This window comes from Arachis ipaensis, chromosome B8 (genome assembly GCF_059453495.1).
Source record: "Arachis ipaensis isolate K30076 ecotype BB chromosome B8, ASM5945349v1, whole genome shotgun sequence".
NCBI lineage: Eukaryota > Viridiplantae > Streptophyta > Magnoliopsida > Fabales > Fabaceae > Arachis > Arachis ipaensis.
In genome coordinates, this window is record NC_142443.1 from 79262089 (window position 1) to 79270538 (window position 8450).

An 8450-nucleotide genomic window follows, 5' to 3' on the forward strand; every position below is an offset into this window, starting at 1 on the left:
GAGAAATAAAGTGCGAGAGAAGAATAGAGAGGGGAAGATGGAGAGGGTGGCGGCGACGGCGGTGGTGTGGCCGGCGCGGTGGTGGCAAAGCATGAGGGGGGGTTGGCAATGGGGGGAGGAGGAAGAAGAGACGTTTCGGGTTAGGGGGGAGGTGAGGTGCGCGACTGCGTTGTATTTTTTGCATCCCTTAGGGTATATGAATTTAAACCCACGCGTACGCGCTAAGTGCGCGTCCGCGTGAGTGGGACCATGAGTGAGTGGCGCAGAAGCGCCAGGTGCGCTTTCGCGTAGATGGAGGGTGTAGGCATGGGTGCGGACGCGTACAGTGCACGTCTGCGTGGGGTGAGTTAGGCTGGGGGCTCAATGCTAGCCCAGGGCTGACACAACTCTCGGGTCATTGGCCTAGAAACTGCGTCTGTTGATTGGCACGCATGCGGCATGTGCGCGGGCGCGCGCATTGCAGATTATGCCAACGGCGCGAGTACGCGCAGTGTGCATACGCGTACTTACGGTTGTGCCATTGGCCTAGTGTTGGCGCGAGAGTGGCCCAACTCTCTTGACCTCTTTTTTTTCAGAAATAAAATCAAAAATAGCTCAAAATCCTCCTAACAGTACCTAAAGCTCAAAATTAGCCAAAAATGACAAAAATTCTTTTTGGCTTTTTGGGAATCTTCAAATATAAGCAAAAGAAACTTGCTCCACAAGCAACCTATAACCAAATTATTGAAACAAGTATATGGAAAGAAAACTACCTACAATGGTAACTCAATTCACTTATTAATCAAAACTACAAGAGAGTGGAAAGAGTTTACCATGGTGGGGTGTCTCCTACCTAACACTTTTAGTTTAAGTCCTTAAGTTGGACATTTGGGAAGCTTTTTTTTCATGGTGGCGTATGCCTGTACTCATCCTTGGATCTCCAAGGATCCTTGCTCATCAATGGTTGACAGAAGTTCGAACCATCTTCACCAAGTTTGGATGGAGTTCCACCCAAGATATGAGCCCCATAGTTGGTCTTCATGCTTTGAACCGGGATCCCATATCTTATTCTCGCACCCGTCTTCTAGTTGATCTTTATGAATTTTCCATTCGGGTGGGTGATGCGAGCGGAAATTGGTGAGTTAAGAATGATTATAAAATATGCGTTGCAAGTATAGTTCTCAACCAACCAGAAATCCTCTTATCAATTTAGAAGGGTGTCACAGAAATTAAAATTAAAATACTGGGAGTATGAATCCCAGGTCGTCTCCCAACGAGTTGCAGAAAAGTGTGCTATTTTATTAATCAGGTGTTTTCAAAAAGATTTGAGTTGAATGGCAGAAAATTAAATTAGAGAATTTATATAAATTTAAATAAAAGCCTTGACTGGGAGTTGATTAGTTGGAAGCCCTATTCTTGTTGCAGTACTCTCAAGACTAATTGATAATTGGGGATTATTCTATTTAGTTGTCCCTCACTAAGTAAGGGAAAGTTAAACAAGTTAGAATGCTATCTCTATCCACAAGTTCCAATCCGCTCTTGGGAGGATTGGTGTGAGTGACTAGAGAGCAATCCAACAATAAACCCAATTACAATCTTTCTCTTGAGCATCCCAACTCAAGGGTTTCTTTCAATCAACTCCCCATCAGGTTAGGGAACTACTCGCTCATTGTAAATGAAGAATTCATAACATAAGAAAGGAAATTAAAGAAAGACATGATAAATAATGATCAAAAGATTAATTAAAAATAAAAGTAATTCTTGTATTAATAAATGCTAAAATAATCCGATGGTAAAATTAAGTAAATTAAGGAACATGGAAGAGTAAGAGACAAGTAAAGAGAATGAACTAGAATGTCGTAGTCTTGATGAGGTAATAACTCTTCTCAATATCCCGATGCAAAAACAATAAACATAACAAAATCCTAAAAACTATGAATGTGTAGAGAGAAAACCTAGAGGAGAGAAAAACTAGATCTAAAAACTAAAACTCTGCGGAATGAATGTTGTTGTTGGTTTCTGCATGTTTTTTGGCTCTAGTATGCTTTTCTGGGCCGAAAACTGGGTCAAAATAAGGCCCGAAATCGCCCCCAGCGATTCTGCAGATTATGCAGATCGCGTATGTCACGCGGTCGCGTCATCCATGCGGCCACGTCATTCGGCTTTCTGCTTTGCCGCGCGGTCGCGTCATTTATGCAGCCGCGTCACTCGTGCTATTCCATGCCGTGCGGTCGCGTCATCCATGCGGCCGCGTCACTGCGATTTCTTTTCTTTCGCGCGGTCGCGTCATCCATGCGGCCGCGTCACTTCTCGCTAGTCATCTCCTCAATTTCCTGTGTTCCTTCCATTTTTGCAAGCATCCTTTCCAATCTCCGACTCATTCATGCCCTAAGAAGCCTGAAACACTTAACACACAGATCACGACATCGAATGGAATAAAGGAGAAATAAAATACATAATTAAAAGTCTCTAGGAAGCAAGTTTTCAATCATGCAATAACTTTAGGAAGGAATTATAAATGCATGCTTATTTAATGAATAAGTGGGTAAAGATCATGATAAAACCACACAATTAAACACAATATAAACCATAAAATAGTGGTTTATCAACCTCCCCACACTTAAACATTAGCATGTCCTCATGCTTAGTTGAAGGAGATAAATGAATAAGTAAGAACATGTAAAACCTATGAAATGCAATGCAACCTATATATATGAATGCAACTATATGATCTTTGTCCACTTGATCAAAAGTAAATAAGCTCTTCAAAACAATTACAAATCAAATTCCACTAACCCAATTCTTATAAGGCAAGAGCAGATAAAAATGCAAGAAGATAGCTCATGAAAGCAGGGAACACAGAAATTCAAGCATGGAACCCTCACTGATGATGTATGTACACTCTAGTCTCTCTAGTGTATAGGGTCATCACTCTATCCTTCTCTAATCATGCTCTCTAATTTTTGTTCTTCTCCTAATCAATCAACAACATTTAATACACCAATGCAAACATCATGAGGTCTTTTCAAGGTTGTAATGGGGCCAAGGTAGGGGTAAGGATATATATATATATATATATATATGGCTAAGTAAGCTTATAAATTGAATCTTTAATTAACCCAAGCTTTAACATAACCTATATATATTCTATATAACTTTAGAATTCGTACCTAGCTACCCAGAAATCTCTTTCACATCCATACTTATGTACCAATCTTTTATTTTGATTTTATCATACATGCATTGATCTTTGAATGCTTGACTCAGCATTGGGGTAATTTTGTCCCCTTATTTATTTATTGAGTATTTTTGAATTTTTTCTTTTTTTCTTTTTTTTTACGTAGAAACATAAAAATGACATAGCTTATCAATGCACATAGAGTTTTATAGTTTCACATGAGTAGGTATCCAAATTCCCATAATATTATCGTGACTCATTCCCTTATTATCCTTTGTTTCCACAATTTCCCATACTTGATTGACTCACACAATTCTATCCTAAGCTAACCAAAGTTTCAATTTGGGATATATAATTGTTTTTCCGCTTAAGGCTAGTAACGTAGTAAAATATAGAACAAATGGGATTTAAAGGCTCAAAGTGGCTAACAAAGGTAATTGAAAGGGTAGGGTTTATTTGGATAAGTGAGCTAAACAAATAATGGCCTCAATCATATGCAAACATATAAATATAATAAACATTGGACATATAGGATGAAACAAAATATAGATTACAGTCATAGAGAAGTAAACACACAAGAATAAAATAATTATGGTTAAATAATGTAACCATTCATAAAGGCTCAAATCTCACAGGTTGTGTGTTCTTTAGCTCAAAAATCATGTTCCAAATACAACTTCAAGCAAATTTAGCATAAAAGTTTTAATTAAAATTAGTGAAATTTTGTTCCAAAGATAGGGTCTTAGAAGAAACATATTGTCTTTTCAATCAAGCAGAACATGCATGCAACTAATCTATTACTATGCAATTTATCCTATTCTACAAAAGAAAAATCTAACTAAATATCCTAATTTATTGGTGCTAGGAAAGAGAAATTACCTCCGGTACTGACCGACCTTCCCACACTTAAGGCTTTGCACCATCCTTGGTGCCATCTGTCAAGAACAAAGGTGGGCTGGTAGCATTATCTCCACAGTCGAGACTATCATGGCTCCCTGTGCTGGTAAAAGAAGTGGAGTCCGGGGTATCTGAGTCCTTGAATTTTCCCATGATCAGCTCCTTGAGGTATGTGAATCGGCGCTTGTTACGGCGCTTGGTGCACGAAATTGTGATCATCAACAATGGCGCCAAAGACTTGGAGCTCTTAAACGTGAATGACACTTTGTCACAATTCCGCACAACTAACCAGCAAGTGCACCGGGTTGTCCAAGTAATACCTTACGTGAGTAAGGGTCGATCCCACGGAGACTGTCGGCTTGAAGCAAGCTATGGTCACCTTGTAAATCTCAGTCAGGCGGATTCAAATGGTGATGGAGAATTGATAATTAAAAGATAAATAAAACATAAAATAAAGATAGAGATACTTATGTAATTCTTCGGTTGGAATTTCAGATAAGCGTATGAAGATGCTTTGTTCCCCCTGAACCTCGGCTTTCCTATTGCCTTCTTCCAATCATTCATACTCCTTTCCATGGCAAGCTTTATGTTGGGCATCACCGTTGTCAATGGCTACTTCCTGTCCTTTCAGTGAAAACGTTCCAAATATGCTGTCACCGCACAGCTAATCATCTGTCGGTTCTCGATCATGTCAGAATAGGATCCATTGATCCATTTGCGTCTGTCACACGCCCCACAATCGCGAGTTTGAAGCTCGTCACAGTCATCCCTTCCCAGATCCTACTCAGAATACCACAGACAAGGTTTAGACGTTCCGGATCTCAGGAATGGCCGCCAATAATTCTAGCCTATACCACGAAGGTTCCAATCTTAGATCAGAAACCCAAGAGATACGCATTCAAGCCATTGCTAGTAGAACAGAGGTGGTTGTCAGGCACATGTTCATAGGTGAGAATGATGATGAGTGTCACGGATCATCACATTCATCAAGATGAAGAACGAATGAATATCTTAGAGAAGAAGTAGGCGTGAATTGAATAGAAAAACAGTAGTACTTTGTATTAATTCATGAAGAACAGCAGAGCTCCACACCTTAATCTATGGTGTGTAGAAACTCCACCGTTGAAAATACATAAGAACAAGGTCTAGGCATGGCCGAATGGCCAGCCTCCAAACGTGTCTAAGATAGCATAAGACTTCTCTAAGATTAAAAGTAGAAGGTCCTATTTATAGAGAACTAATAGCCTAGGGTTTACAGAAATCAGTAATTAATGTAGAAATCTTCTTTCGGGCCCACTTGGTGTGTGCTTGGGCTGAGCATTGAAGCTTCTATGTGTAGAGACTTTTCTTGGAGTTAAACGCCAGCTTTTGTGCCAGTTTGGGCGTTTAACTCCAGCTTTTGTGCCAGTTTTGGAGTTAAACGCCAGAATTCTTGAGCTGATTTGGAACGCCGGTTTGGGCCATCAAATCTTGGGCAAAGTATAAACTATTATATATTGCTGGAAAGCCCAAGATGTCTACTTTCCAACGCAATTGAGAGCACGCCAATTGGGCTTCTGTAGCTCCAGAAAATCCTCTTTGAGTGCAGGGAGGTCAGAATCCAACAGCATCTGCAGTCCTTTTTCAGCCTCTGAATCAGATTTTTGCTCAGGTCCCTCAATTTCAGCCAGAGAATACCTGAAATCACAGAAAAATACACAAACTCATAGTAAAGTCCAGAAGAGTGATTTCTATTTAAAAACTAATAAAAATATAATAAAAACTAATTAAAATATACTAAAAACATACTAAAAATAATGTCAAAAAGCGTATAAATTATCCGCTCATCAGTGCTCTCTCATCTTAGCTTTGTGTTCTTGCCGATCCAACTTCTCAAGTATCTGCTGGAGCAGTTGGGCTATTGTAGGTGCTTGTGGTATTGAAGAAGGAATATCTTCAACTGGTTCAGTAGGCTGGCTGACAGTGGCTGCTGGAAGTCTAAGGTATTTCCCATTGGGGACAAACTGATCATCCCGTGGAAGCATGGCTTTGGTGTCCCCAGCTTTGTAGGAGACTCCGGCTACTGAGACAAGATCTGAGACTAGGGCGGGAAAAGGTAAGTTGCCCACGATTTGTACGTGTCCCATGGCATTTTGGATATGTCCTGGTAGATTCAGAGGTTGGTCTGTAAGGATGCACCATAGTAGAACGGCCATGTCCGCAGTGAAGGAGGACTCGTGAGTGCTCGAAAAGACGTAATGGGACATAATCTGTGCCCATACGCAAGCCTCTAAGGTAAGTGCTGAAGCTGATATTCCCTTAGGGCGGGTACGATGGTATCCGTAGATCCATCTGCTGCCAGGTAGTGCGATAACTCTGAGAACGACGTCCCAGTCAAATTGGTACAGCTGGCGCTTGAGTGCGGCTTCTTGAAAGGCATCCAATCCTTCTGGAATAGGGACTTAGAACTTTTTGAATGGCCTCTTCTGTAATGGGGGCTTGTTTATGACGGACAAAGACAGACTGCAGGGTTGGAAGGTGGAAGTTGGAGTAGAACTCGACTACCCAAGAAAGATTGACCTGCCTTGGCTGTCTTTGTAGGAAACCCCATTGTCTTCGTGTAATCTGCGGCTCAACAAATGTAGCAATATTGGGCGGGAGGAGAAGAAGGTATTCGTTGTTGTAGCTCCTTTCAGCCAGGATGGGGAACATCTGCTCACAATAGCGATTAGGGAATCGCGCAGTGTCCTTTGTTGGGAACATCTGCTCACAGTAGCGATTAGGGAATCGCGCAGTGTCCTTTGTTGGGAACATTTGCTCACAGTACCTCTTCTTGCTGGTTGTTTGTGAGTGGCTTTCTCTTTTCCTTTCTTGGTGGCCATCCTGAAAAAGGGGAGAGAAAGTAAATTAAATTTAAAGGGGGTAAAGCAAGGAAGAGGGTGATGTGAGTGATAATCAATGCACAATAAAGAAAAATGACGTTAACACATGGTCCGGATTACATGTGAAAAGTCCATCAATGGAAATATAGCAAGTACATGTAAGGACAAATAAATGCAAGGGGTTTATTGCCATGCAGGCAAAGGCATGAGTAGCATAGATCAAGCATTGAATGTCCAATTTAAATATGTTATCACTCGTAACTAACTATCACGTTTGTATTGACAATTAAATTTAATGAATAAAAGAGTGAAGGGAATTTGTGAAAAGCAAGCATTGAATAATAGAGTAAAAAAAATGTAAAGAAGTTCAGAATGCCATATGGGCTTTTTCACAAACACATAGCATGCATGTAGAAGAAGTTCTTGAAAATAAGAATTTGAACATGCAAGTGATCCCTTAAAGAGCAATATATAATTGTCGAACAAATTTACAACAATCCACAAGCATATAATAATAAATAGTGACTCAAATAAATTGATAACACCAAGTAAAAAGGGAAAAAGAAATAAAAAGAAAATATGAATAATGAAGGGAAAAAGAAAAGAAAAGATGACATATAAAAATAAGAAGAATAATAGAAAAGTAAGGAGGGAAGGAGAAAGAAAAACCTTGTTAATGGGGGTGAGAGAGAGTAAAAAGTGAGAAAGAAGGAAGAAGGGAGGAAGGGAGGGAGAAGAAATAAGGAGGGAAAAGAGAAAATAGGATTTGGGGAGAAAAAAGATATGATAATTGACAAATTAGGAAAACTGTGCGGCGCAAGCGACGCGGTCGCGTGGGGCACGCGGTCGCACGACCTGTGATTAAACTTAATGACGTGATCGCGTCGGTCACGCGGTCGCATGACCCGTTTTAGGCTAATGGCGCGAGGGTAGCCTCGCACTCGCACAACTCTCTGTTCAAAATCATATTAGTGCCAAATTTTGGGTGACGCGATCGCATGGGGCATGCGATCGCGTGAGTGGGCTTTCAGAAGGATATGATGCGGACAAGTGAGCCATGCGTCCGCGTGGATAGAATTGTGTGTTCAGCACCAAGCCAGCACCACTCTAGCACAATTTTTGGTTGTGCACCCTTTTTACGTCGAAATCCAGGGTCACGCGGCCACGTAGGGGACGCGGTCGCGTGGGAGGCCATTATTCCCATATGACGCGGTCGCGTCAACGACGCGGTCGCGTGGGGTGGTTTGTGCCATTGGCACGCCTCCAGCCCTGCTCCTGCGTAACTCTCTGTTCATATTATTAATGTCTCCCAGCTCCCTGCGACGCGGTCGCGTCAATGAGGCGGTCGCGTCGCGTGATTTTTTTTTAAATAAAGGTATGTAAATGCAGATGCACGAAATGTACTAATGAAGAGAAGAGTTATTGAACAAGAAAATTAAAAATAAGGAAAAGAACGATCATACCATGGTGGGTTGTTTCCCACCTAGCACTTTGCTTTAACGTCTGTAAGTTGGACGCTCCACTAGCTCAGTCTT